This window comes from Pelodiscus sinensis, chromosome 5 (assembly GCF_049634645.1).
Source record: "Pelodiscus sinensis isolate JC-2024 chromosome 5, ASM4963464v1, whole genome shotgun sequence".
In the NCBI taxonomy this organism is placed as follows: domain Eukaryota; kingdom Metazoa; phylum Chordata; order Testudines; family Trionychidae; genus Pelodiscus; species Pelodiscus sinensis.
In genome coordinates, this window is record NC_134715.1 from 32849594 (window position 1) to 32863288 (window position 13695).

Consider the following 13695-nt stretch of genomic DNA (forward strand, 5'->3'; position numbering starts at 1 on the left):
TTTTGTAAGTTTTATGTTCAGGTCAAGACAGAACATTTAACATAGGAGAGGCACTAGAAACTTCTGAGAAGTAGAAAACTGGCTCCTAAAGCATAGTGTCATGGAGACTGGGGGTTTGAAAAGTCCCTTATAGTTATATAGCACCTTGTCTGCTGACATATTTGCTTTACTTTGTACTTTTGCCCTGAGTAATATGTGGGATTTTTAGGTTCTTCTAAAACTATGCATTTGTGTTGTAGTAAGAGTTCCTGAGGATCCATAATGTTTTTTGTAAAAATTAAGAAATATACCTGCTATCCCTTTATAAAAATCAGTTTCAATTGCAGGTATGACTGGTGAGGGATTTCACATGTTTTTTGAAAAAGTATACTGCTTGCTTTAATTTCAAAATAAAAATCCTTCATTGGGTCTATCAGGAAATTATTTATGCAGGTGGTATGATCGATGTTATCAGAGTTCTGGAGGAGCATCCCCTCTTGGCTATTCACCAAACTGCTGAGGGGCGGGGAACCTAGCAACTGAATCCCTGAGTGTTTTTAGCCTCCAGAATCTAAACAGATTCCAGGCACTGCCAAAACTTGGGATATCAGGGTACTGCAAACCCCCGTTAAGCACTCCTCCTGAAATCTGCGACCACATGGCTCCCTGCCTAGCTAATGGAACTAGTGCTGAGTTCTCAGACATTCCTCCCCAGGTAAAACATTCCGTCTTTCACAACTCCAGATTTGTGGGGTATTCTAGGCTTGCAGGTAACCTCTTTCAGGAGCATCAGGTCAGTGTAACATTTAAAGTTCACAGGTGCTTTGCATAGTATTCTTTAACTTAATTGTATGAGAAATATAGAAAGCTATAGAAAAATACATTCTACACTGCCTCAGTTTCCTCACCACTCCAAAACATTTCTGGGCTGGCATCAAAGTAATATAGGAATGTAGAATGTAGGTCCTTCTTGCGGTGCACAGGATGCCTGTGAAACAGAATCTCTCTCCCACCCACCCCAATTTGCTTTCTCTGTCCTTTGCTTAGTTAGTCCCCTTTTCCTTTGGCACATAAAATTTCCTGTGTAGATCTCCTAGTCTTCTTAATGCAAATGCTTTTTGAACCCCCGCTTTATCACCTCTATCTGTTTGTGGTTATTTGGAAATGTTCCATTCTCAATTTCCAGTCCCTTGCTGAGATAAGTGGTTTCTGTTAAGATGAAGTTACTGTTTTATTTTCCCCAGGTAAGACCTATTCATGTTCTGATAGTCCTTAACATTTGGCTATTGCCCCTGGTATGGCAGAGAGGAGGTCATTTTAATGGTAAATTTGAGGCTCTTTTTGCTTGACACCTGGTTTTTATGTCTTAAGGGTACAACTGGGTCACATTTTCAAGCTGTATTCTGCAACCAGGAGGACTTAAAAATTCCTGGGTTTTGTTTTAAGGTGTAGTGCAAGAACAAGAGCATTAAGATAAACATCAAATGTGACAAGACTCATGATAAAATAGTCAGAGTTGGCAACACTACATGAATAGTTCAAGAAGTATTTGCTATATCTTATACTAAGGCAACCATATTCTCTTTCTCGAGTTTTGCTGAACAATTAATATTTTGTGTACAGTATTTTTAAAAATGTAAAAAACAAGGTTGAAGGTTGCATTTTCCTTAATGTGTTTAAGATTCTTCCATTTAAATAGATTCTTGTCCATGTAATGTCACTTTGTAGAATATGGACTACAAGTAAATTATTGAATGCTCAATCTGCTGTCATTGAACAGTTAGAAAAAAACCCCAACTGTAAATGTGACAGTGATCTTACATTCACAAAAACAATTTACAATATCCTGTAGCAGGGAAAGGGAATAGACTGGTTTTTAAGTAGACATGGCTAAAGTGAGAACAAAAGGTCTAATCATTAAAGTAATCACAGAACCATTATTGTTAACTTCCCTTGATATAGCAATACATTTTGCATTTGGCTAGGAATTAATATAAACCTTCATTACTTTGGACTTTGTAATTACAGCATTGGCATTAAATTATCATATATCAAAAGAATGGCTTTCAAGATAACAAACAACACAAGAGTGGAGGCAAATTAAAAATACCAAATGTTTTATGAGATAGCAGGAGTAAAGGAAAACCATGTATTACATTGTTACTTTGCTACAAGCTCCATGTATGGAGTATCATGGTACTGCACTATTCCATAAGAAACCCTGTAAATAGAGTGTAACTCTGAATCACAATCTATTGCCTCATTTTTCCCTTCTTTATAGAATTATAGAAGTTTAGGACTGGCAAAGACCTTAATAAGACCATTTAGTACAGTCCCCTGTACTCAAGTTGGTGCTAAGTAATAACTAGACCATTCCTGAAAAGTGTTTGTCTAATCTGTTCTTAAAAAACTTCCAATGACAGAAATTCCAGAACTACCCTTGGCAATTTGTTCCAGTGTGTAACTATACCCAGAGGCTGTGTCTAGACTGGCAAGTTTTTCCGGAAAATCAGCAGCTTTTCCGGAAAAACTTGCCAGCTGTCTACACTGGCCACTTGAATTTCCGGAAAAGCACTGACGATCTCATGTAAAATCATCAGTGCTTTTCTGGAAAAACTATGCTGCTCCCATTCGGGCAAAAGTCTTTTTCCGAAATACTTTTGCCCAAAAGGGCCAGTGTAGACAGCATAGTACTGTTTTCCGCCAAAAAGCTCTGATCGCGAAAATGGCGATCGGGGCTTTTTTTCGGAAAAGCGCGTCTAGATTGGCCACGGACGCTTTTCCGCAAAAAGTGCTTTTGCAGAAAAGCATCCTGCCAATCTAGACGCGCTTTTCCAAAAATGCTTTTAACGGAAAACTTTTCCATTAAAAGCATTTTTGGAAATTCATGCCAGTCTAGACGTAGCTGGACAGTTAGGAAGTTTTCCCCAATGTCCAACATAAACCTCCCTTGCGGCAGTTTAATCCCATTGCTGCTTGTCCTATACTCAGAGGTTAACTAGACATATTTTCCTCCCTCCTCTTTATAACAACCTTTTATGTATTTGAAAACTGTTATGTCCCCATTCAGTACTTTCTTTCCCAGATTAAACAAACCCAGTTTCTTTAATTCTTTCCTCAATATCTTGAGTTACACTGTACTAGATACGGGCTATGTCCCCCAATGCTGAAAAGCCCAGCATGTTGGGGTGGTGGAGTCCAGCTTTGGTACACTTTCTATGGAAAAAAGAAATAGAAGGAGGCTTTGTGGAGGCTGCTTTCCCTCACTCTGCACTACTGTTATGCCTTATACCCCATTATGTCCCTGACCAGGAAAAGTTGGTTTGGCTCTTGCTGTGCTTTTATTTTACAAATTATCAATAAAATAATATAACAATTCTGTTAATAGTAAACATTTTTAGCTAGCCTTCATTATAAATCTAAATACTAAAGACTACTCATAGTTTGGATGACAAATTGATTGACTTGTGTATAGCTTGGGCAATTCTAGAATCTGATACGGTAGTCAGTTAATTGATCATTTAGTACGCACTACCATATATACAGGACCATTCCTACCAGTATGCAAACTACACAGGTGTGTTGGGCCCAAGGGCTTTTGGTCACCACACAGATTCCCAAGTCGAGGGACAGTGTTCCAAGTATTCTTCTGCATCCAGCTAGCCCTTGCAACCCTTCCGTCCAAGTGAGTGAGTGCATGCCAGTCTGGGGCTGCTGCAGAGCGCAACATGGGTAGCGAGTCCATCTCTGCCCCACCCAACTAGATCCATGCTCACTGTTATACTGCCTCTTTTCAGTGCTTCCTCCCTGCTCCCCACCATTGTCACCCTGTTCTCCTGCCCCTCCCCCCTGCTCCATTGCCCCTTCTGTGCCCCCCATCCATCCTCCATTCACTGCCTTTCCTGCTTCCATAATTATCCGTGTTCCCCTGGCTCCCTCACTGCCTCCTCACTGTTCCAAGGCCCCTCTCACTATTCCTCTCCCATCACTGTTCTTCTCCTGTTCCCTTCCCTCCCCACTGTCCTCCTTTTCCCCTGACCCCTCCCCATCACTGTCCTCTTGTTCCCTTGGCCCATATCAGTCTCCTCACTGTCCCCTGGTTCCCCATTCACTAATTGGGGCAGGAGGAGCAGACACAGCCCTGTATGTCCCCCCCCCACTCCTAAGATACCAGGTGGTGATGTGTAGTGTTGTGACCTGACCTGAGGTTTTGTTATTGCTTTTGGCACTAGGTAGCTTTTTGGAGTTCTATAGCTTTCCACCTATTTCCTCTACTGCAGCTATTGGACTAGCTGGACAGGGTTGAGCCACATGAAAGCTGTTTACAGTGCTCCCATTAGGTCAGCTTTGCAATCAAACATTATTATCAGATCAGAGTAGGGTTGCCAGATGTCCAGTTTTGAACCAGACAGTCCGATTTTTGAGCTTTCTGTCTGGGAAACAAAGTGAGAAAATACCCGACATATAAATGTCCGGTATTTTCTAATTAAGTTTTATTATTATCATGAGTATGAGTATGTAGTTGCGTACTGCCTGGCTGGTAGACACGCTCACACTGCATGAGCATGTCTACCAGCCATGCAGTACGCAAGTACGCAGTAGAGAAGAGGGGAGTGGGAGCGGGGTGATATGGAATCCCTGGGGCCGGACTTCCCCGTGCACCCCATCAGGATCGTGCGTGGGACAGGCAGCACTCCAGGTCTGCGTGAGCCTGGGCCAGCCCTGCTTCCCACTGGCTGGTTCCCCCCTCCCCTGCCAGTCGCGCTCCCCCCGACCCCCTCCCGGCCAGCCCCACTCCCTGCTGGCCAGTTCCTCCCATTTCTCCCCCCCCCCCCCGGCCAGCCCTGCTCCCCCTGACCTCCTCCTGGCCAGCCCCGCTCCCCTCCCCCAATCTCCTCTGGCCAGCTCTGCTCCCCCTGACCTCCTCCCGGCCAGCCCCGCTCCCCTCCAGGCTGGTCCCCATCTGAAATCAAGTGTGACCGGTATTTTTTTTAAATCATCTGGTAACCCTAGATCAGAGCTATTTTTCTTGTAGATTATTTTCTCTTCTTTAAATTTTTTTTTCAACCATATGTTTTGCGCAGGGTTCAAAATCAATCAATTCTCCTCTTTTTGTTGGGGTCTTGGTGACATTTTAAATGTTGTTATCAAAACCATGTGAGATTGTCATTTAACAGTTTTGTTTGCCAAAAAAAAATGTTTTCTAACAATCCCAAATTCAATTTCAACATTTTTGTTTAAAAAAAAATCTGTACTTTAACCAAAAATAAAGTTGACAGGTATTTGTGACAAGGGAGGAGGGAGTGGGCCAGTTTTCATTAGAGATACAAAAAATGTTGACAGGCGCTCTTATAACCCTATTGCTGCTAAAGAGAGTGCTTAGTCCGTCACCATTATATTGTACTTAATGGCTACTTTTGAAAAAGCCTCTTTCGAAAAAGAGCGTCTAGACTGCAACCAGTTCTTTCGAAAAAGCAAGCCGCTTTTTCGAAAGAAAGCACCCAGGCAGTCTGGATGCATTCTTTCGAAAAAGCCCTGTTTGCATTTAAGAACGCCTTTTTTCAAAAGAGCACTTTCGAAAAAAGGCATTCTTCCTCGTGAAATGAGGTTTTCCGTCGTTGAAAGAAAAGCCGCGTTCTTTCGATTTAATTTCGAAAGAATGCGGCTGTAGTCTAGACGCAGGTGAAGTTTTTAAAAAAAAAGGCTACTTTTTTCTAAAAAACCCTTGAGTCTGGACACAGCCAATTTGGTTTTACTAAAATGCATGTGGACTGTAAAATTATGTTTGTTTTACTAAGAGCAAGTCAGGCATGGGGGCACCAGTTTATAGTACTTGTTGGGCACCGCTAATCCTATGGACAGCCCTAAATATATGTACCCCATAATTAGTAGAAATTTTCTTCAGTGTGTTGTTTTCAGTAGATTAAGGAATATAGATTTAGAAGATGCTTTTTGCTCACAGTAAACACTGTCAAGTATCTGAGGGGTAGCCGTATTAGTCTGAATCTGCAAAAGCGGCGAAGAGTCCTGTGGCACCTTATAGACTAACTGAAGTGTTGGAGCATAAGCTTTCGTGGGCAAAGACCCACTTCGTCAGATGCATGAACACAGTAAATACTGTGTTCTGCACTTTTGAGTGAGTGCCAAAGAACTGGTACCAATGATCAGTTTTCAGAGGGACAGTTCTTTGGTTTCTAGCAATCAGTTGTCTGCAATGAAGCTGTGCTGATTTTCACCAGTTAAGGATGTGGCCCAGCATGTATAATAAAGAATTAAACACAGAAGAGGGCTAGATCATGCAATCCTTACTCATGTTGGTGAGCACTCACTGATGTAGCAATCCTTTTGAATTCAATGAGGCAGCTTCTGTGAGTGTTCACCTCGATCAGTGGTTTTCACACTGCAGTGCTTAGACACCTGGGGGTTCACAGACTGTCTACAATTTCCAAAGGAGTCTATATCTGCATTCAATTTTTTTTATGAATCTGCAGACGAACAAAGGTTGAAAACCACTGACCTTTGTGAGTGAAAGTTATATGATCTACCTGTGTGAATTACCAATTGAGAACATATGATAAGGTGCCCTTAGCAAAACAAACGTAATTTTACAGTGACCAAGGAACGTACTGACAGCCCCATAAATAATGCTGAGTGAGTTTAAATAATAGCTACATTTAGAACATTGCAAATATGGATCTGGGTTTGTTTGTTTGAAAATGGAATGAAAACAGAAAAATCTACGTCACAGAAATTATTGCTCTGTGTGTATTACAAAGAGACAGTTAAAAGGATACCCAAATGCTTTTTGTCAGTGATACAAGGAATTTTAACATCAGAAACTCAGAATATAGACTAAAGAAGATGTGTAATAGAGACAGGGCATTATTTGGGTTTTACATTCTAACTGGTTCTTTTCTACTTACTATGAGTCTCGCTTTAAATACAGGTTGAACCTCTCTAGTCTGGCACCTTTGGAACATGACCAGTGCTGAAGCAGAGAATTTGCCAAACCACGGGAGGTCAATAGAGTCAAACAGCATTGCCAACTCTTCCACTACATATTGGGCTCTTCGTCTTTGTCTACACTGCAGGGTTTTTGCGCAAGAAGCCTTTTGAGGAAGAGATCTTCCACAAAAATGTCTTGCGCAAAAGCGGGTCCAGACCTCAAAGCATATCACAAAAGCGATGTGCTTTTACACAAGAGAGCATCCACACTGCATAGACACTCTTGCACAAGAAAGCTAAAGCTCTCTGTTCTGTCAATTTTCTTGCGCAAAAACGTGCTTGAGGTGTGGACGCTCCACCGGCTTTTGCGCAAAAACCTTGTAGTGTAGGCATAGCCTTAGAAGACATTTAGGGGTAAATTAGAGATAAATAGCAGCACAACACTGAAAGCCAGTACTGGTGGCTGTAAACAACCTTAATGAGGCCACAGGAAACTTGACCACATCCATTATTAGTGGTTATGTGGCTAAATAGGATATCTGCCGGACCATGGATGTTACTAGACTAGAGAGTGCTGGAGTACAGAGGTTCAATCTGTACGTCTGTTTGTTCATATATTCATACCATCACATGTACAATACAGCATCCTATTGAGGGCAATGCAAGTAGATTCATTCTTAAATCATCACAGATAAAGAGGAAAAATAGTTCAGTCATTAAAGACGACATTGTAGGAAATATCTATTTTGTAGCTACATATAGAATTCCTGGGAAGGTAGACTAAATTTACCAAGAGTCGTTCAAAGAAAGTAGTAGTCTTTTGCCCCGGAAAAATTTCCAGTAACCCACAGTCCTTTGGCATCCAATCTTATATACCTTCTATGGAGGAAAGCCGGGAAGCCCATATAGCCCTGAAGACAATGATAATTCATGTATTGTGGCAAAGAACTTTAAAATCCTCTTAATATGCAGAAATGGTCCTTATGATGGGATTTTGTGAGATCACCTGCTCGGATAAAATGTCTTTGTTAGGTGCTAAGTTAGAAAGGTTAATAGGAAAGTAATATATTTCTTTGCTGCTTTGCAATGTGGAGTGTTGATTTGTGTTTCTGTAAAATATAATAAGTTCTAAACATTTTGAATTACAGCTGCCCATTTGTAGAATTTCCAGTGAGGAGGTTAAATACGCCTTTTTGTTTTCTATCTTTGGAGTCTCAATAGGCTAATTCTCAACTCTCATTCTGTACCATATAAAGTTGCTTCATATGCTATCTAGTTTATAATACACAGGTATTTTAGTAGGATGACTTGTTCACAAAGCCATACTATCACTTGTACAATACAGTATCCTATTGAGGACAATATGTGTAGATTCATTTTTAGACCATCTCAGCTAAAGAAAGAAAATAGTCCAGTCATTATGAATCAACAGGAAGTGTATAGTAATACTCATATAGGTGTTCTCCTCTGACAATGATAATGCATTGTGGCAAACTAACAGATAATTCTCTCTCCCTTCCCTTTTTCCTTATCCTCATTATACTTCTTTCAGGGGAAACTTCTTAAGTTCAATAATACTGGTTAATTTTCAATAAAATAAACAGTGGAAAACTTTGAATTATGACATTTTTAAACAAGATCAAGTTAGTCATTAATCAATAGGGTAACATGTGTCCTTGAATGAGTGTAGGAGCTTGCGCTTATCCCTCGCTAGTATGCTTAGTCAGGTATGCTTAGTCAGTCTAAGGACCAATTATTAGAAATATTAGATCCATATTGAAAATATGGGGCTATCGGGGATGATCAGGGAGCCTATCTATAGGAAAAGGATCATAATGGACTTCATAAATTCTCACTCATATGTACAAGAGACTGTAAATTATGTGGAAAATGTCAGCTGCTCTTAAGCAGTACCCATATTTAGGTTTTCATAGTATAAATATTTTGAGGTGCTCTCCATTTATAATAATTGGAACTAGTAATATCAATATACATACATCAGAAAAATTAATTATTTAATTATCTTTAATTTAACAAATACATTTGCCATTCAATGATATTTGGAAATACTGTATTCATTTAATACAAATAATGTTTTATGACTTTTGAAATAGACTTCTTTTATCTGAGTTTACTAATTTTAGAGCTTTCATAGAGTTTTTAAACATAAAACTTTGTGGTTCTTCAACGATCCTCAAGATTCCTGAATCTGAAGAATATATCTAAAACTAGGTGATCTTGAAGTAGCTTCTTTGTTGGAGTGAATGAAGTTATGTGCTTCTGTGAAAGAGAGCAAAAATGCTAGCAAAATGACAGGTTTATCTGTTTGATAATTGATTTCTATTGCAACTCATAAAACTGACTACCCGATCTTTACATTTCTGAAGCACAACATATTAAGGATGAAGGCTGTCTTGTGCCTAATATGCTCTGTTATTTTAACATTCTTTTTACCTGTAGATCCAGTCGGTTTGGAATCCATTCAGAAAAACATTTTGTTGAATCAGGGTTTTCACTACTTCAGGAAAACTCAAAGGTATATATTTAACATTAGTGTCTTTTAAGTGGCTGATTTTGTTTTTGAAGACCTGAAGAGGGGTAGCTATTGTTGTTTGAGCTGATGCCTATTGTTGCTATTTTTGTTCTACTACTCTTAGCTGATTTTGAAATTATAGAATGATAAAAATGTGGAGATGGAATGGACCTTGAGAGGTCATCTAGTCTGTTTCCATGCCACAGCAGGACCAGTTTTTAAAAACCTTGGATTCCATAGTCTTCTTTTGAAGCCTGTTCCAGTATTTAACTATAGAGTTAGAAAGCTTTTCCTAAGATCTACTCATCCAGCTGGATGTTCTAAGGACAGCAGAGATGTTTTCATTTCTTGAGTCATTATTATTGTTAGATTTAAGTTTACTTCCTGTATAATCTTGAAAGGCAGATCACTAGATTTTACATACTAGGTAGCTCTGCCATCTTGACTCTTTTCCAGACGTGTTCTGCTCTCTTAGAGTTGCTAGTTTTGATATTAAATTAATAGGATTTTGTTCCAGAATGCTCTAAAAGAATTCCATAGAGGTTTGGCACACTGTGTGGGATTTGTATTCATTAAGGAGAAGGGGGAATATGAACAGACATGCTGAGTCAGACCAAAGGCCCCATCCCTGACTTCTGACAATGGCTGATGCCAGATGCCCCAGAGGAATGAATGTAACGGGCAATCATCAAGTGATCCATTCCCTGTCGCTCTTTGCTATCTGAGGGTAGGGACACCAACCCTGTTCATCCTGGCTAATAGCCATTGATGAACCTATCCGCCATGGATTTTATAAGAATGCTGATGGGATCTAAGAGAGATAGGGTATGTCTACACTAGCTCGGTAGTTCTAGCTAGGCAGGTAAATGAGGGCAACCGGAGTTTCAAATGAAGCCCGGGATTTAAATATCCCGGGCTTCATTTGCATCTTCCCAGGCGTCGCCATTTTTAAATCTCCCTTAGTCCGAACTCTGTGCCTGCGGCTACACGTGGCACGGAGTAGGTAGCTCGAATTAGGATCTCTAATTCGAACTACCGTTACTCCTCATGGAACAAGGTGTACCGGTAGTTCGAATTAGGATCTCTACATACTAGGTAGCTCTAATTCGAACTACCTACTCCGTGCCGCGTGAAGCCACGGGCACGGAGTTCAGACTAAGGGGGATTTAAAAATGATGGCGCCCGGGAAGATGCACATGAAGCCCAGGATATTTAAATCCCGGGCTTCATTTGCAACTCCGGTTGCCCTCATTTGCCTACCTAGCTCAAACTACCGAGCTAGTGTAGATATACCCATACTGTCGGTGCTTCGCTGTATCTAGTGACCCCTCATTATTTCCCCTTAAAGTAAATGTCCATATAAAATATCTACCCACCAATTGCCCCATTCTTACCTACTTCATTCACTGGTTCTGTTGGTTTAATCGTCTTAGAACCCAGATTTTTAATATGATCATTCCTTCCTGTCATAATTTCTGTATCCCCAGATGCTCCTTTCCTACTTGTCACTTCATCATAGATTTCTCAAGTTTATTGGATTTTGTGGGGAATCTGCTGAGTCAGGCAATGTTCAATGATCAGTCCAGCATCTGTCCAAATAATCTCTGGTCTAATGAAAATGCACCCAAACTAGAACTTGCTTATATTTAAGTGCATTACAATTATCTTACTATTTACAAGCTCTCAAGCTGTTCCTGAAAAAAAGGTCAAATATCATTCCTCTCTTTTACAAATAATTTGACAGATGTTGCACATGGTTATTGAAAGGAAAGCTAGCAATAGCTTCTAAATCTCTTAATATATCAGAGTGATGTCTTGTCCACTAAACCCAGGGGCGGCCTGTCCATATAGACGAACTAGGCAGTCGCCTAGGGCACCAAGTTAAATGGGGCGCCAAATTGTGGCCCAATATTATTGAGGGGTTTGGAGGTGGGGGCGCCAATTTCATGGTTCACCTAGGGTGCCAGTTGCTGGCAGCTAGTCTAGGGCCACTCCTGACTAAGCCACATTACATCTTCAAGCGAATGAGTGAGATACGGGTTTAGCTATGATGGCTGCAGCTAATGTTCTAGACCACATTCCTCTCTGAAAGTCTGGAATGTTGTACATTTTAATGCTCTATTCTTGTCCAGCAAATAGTCATGTGAGCCACTAGCAAATTTGTACATGAAGTACCACCCCTCTGGCAGCTGGTCCATATGTAGTAGCAAAAAAGAGATGGAGAGATCTGTGTTGGAACCTGAAAATTCATTGTTCAAACCTGCTGATGTTCAATATGGATCAAATTCCTTATGCTTACACATGAGAGAATTTGCTTTTCCATTTTAAATTTGTTTAAAATTGTTTATTTAATTGTGCAGATTTTATAAAGAGATTTTCTAATTAAAAGCATTATAAGTCTATCAAATACATTGCAATAATCAACAAAACAAAGGTGTACTCATTTTGATTGGTTTGTCAGACACAAAGCTTTTGTGTTTTAAACTACTGTAGTTGTTAGAGATGAAGAACTTTGTTTTATATGTGTAAACATAGATGTTTTTCTCAGTATAGATCTACAAATTATCTGTTCAATGAGGTTTCCTGCCCACAGTACCCATATCTTTGCAGACAATTCTACTTTCCATTAACCGTTTCTTTCCAAAAAGCTCCTGTGATTGTGTGAAGATGCTGATATAGATGTCTTTGGCCTCTTACTGGGCACAATGTATACCAATTTTAATAAGCTCCTTTGAAGGACAGAGCTTTGATTTTCAGTTGCTATCCATTCGCTTGAAAGGCAAGTTTCCTCTTTTGGTGTGTTTGTCAGAAATCCATAACTCATTGAACATTTTGCAATGTACATTCACAGCATTTCTAAAGTTCTCTGGATTAAAGTAGGATTCTTGGATGATTTAGAGTATATATGTCAAATGCTGGATTGAGATGCAGAGCATATGAAGATACCTCATAGTACCTCTCTCTATCTGTAATCTACCTCCTGGTAGAAAATGTGGATGGCATTTGGCATATTGGCATGGCCATCCCCACTGCAGCCTAGATGTTCTTATAAAAAAATCCACTTTGTTGTATCAAACATTTTGAATACAGAAGATGATAAAGGCCAGATTCATTACATTGATACATTCTAAAGGAGTGGTTCTGAACCTATTTACAATAGTAAGCAACATATGCAGATCTCTGTCTATGGCCCCGAGGATGTCCACATGGGGTGAAGCTATAGCTGACTGGGTTGCAAGCCTCCTGCGGGCCACACGTTGAGAACCATTGCTCTAGAGTTTTTAAAAAAATAGATTTTTTTAAAATATTTTTTTCATAATTTAATAAAACAAATATACAAATGAAAATGCATATTAAATAATGATACATCTAAGATGAATATAGTGCAGTGCTTTCTCAAATGTAATTGATCAGGCCCTTCTTCTTTGTGGCTGTTTATATCCCCTCTCTCCCCAAGTACACATATTGCCCCTGTTCCAAGAAATCTCCAATCTGGTGCTCTATGAATATTTATCTAATGAATGGCTTTCAGAATAGTGACTTTTTATACCACACACACACTTCCTGGTATAACAGGGCATGAGTTAAGGGCACCATAGAAGTTTTAGCTGAGTTCTTTTTCTGTATCAATTTGGAAGTTTAATATTATTTTAACATTTTTCTTTGCCTTTAATTATAATTTGCACTGATAGGAGAGGAAGGAATGATATCTTAACAGTATCTACTTTTTAGTTCAAAGAAGTAGCTCATGTGAAATTCTTGTTGTGAGAAACAAATTCAGTGATACTGTGAAAACATCAATTCTTTTTGGTTCTCGGTTTTATTTTATCAGCTGCACATTCCAGAATTAAATAGCAGGCTAGGTGAAGGCTGTGATCAAGGAAGAGTAGCATCCAAGGCAGGGTCTGGTTGGCTTTTGCACATGAATTCGGAGAAAATAGACTCAGAAAAATGGTTTCAGTTTTTGTTTAAAACTGATTAAAAATCTGTGGAAAGGTTCCAGAGTTTCACATTTTTTATTACATTAATTGGCACAAGAATATATCCTTCTGGGGAATAGGTTGCATGCGAAGAATCTGAATGACAAAAATCTTAAAAAAAAAAAAAAGGCAGACTTTATTAATTTCATTTACAGCCACTCCCTGACTAACGAACACACGTGTCTTATGACTATCCATACTTACGACCAATCTCCTGTTAACCCTATTATAATATTTTCAAGTTGAGAACCATGTACA

The 13695-nt window shown here is 39.6% G+C and overlaps 1 protein-coding gene across 2 annotated transcripts in view; it reads left to right on the forward strand.

The window, feature by feature from the left end:
* The window catches only part of LOC102457655 (2-hydroxyacylsphingosine 1-beta-galactosyltransferase-like), an 82668-nt gene that overhangs the window by 39521 nt on the left and 29452 nt on the right, over nt 1–13695 (forward strand). The gene's annotated exons all lie outside the window — the stretch shown is intronic.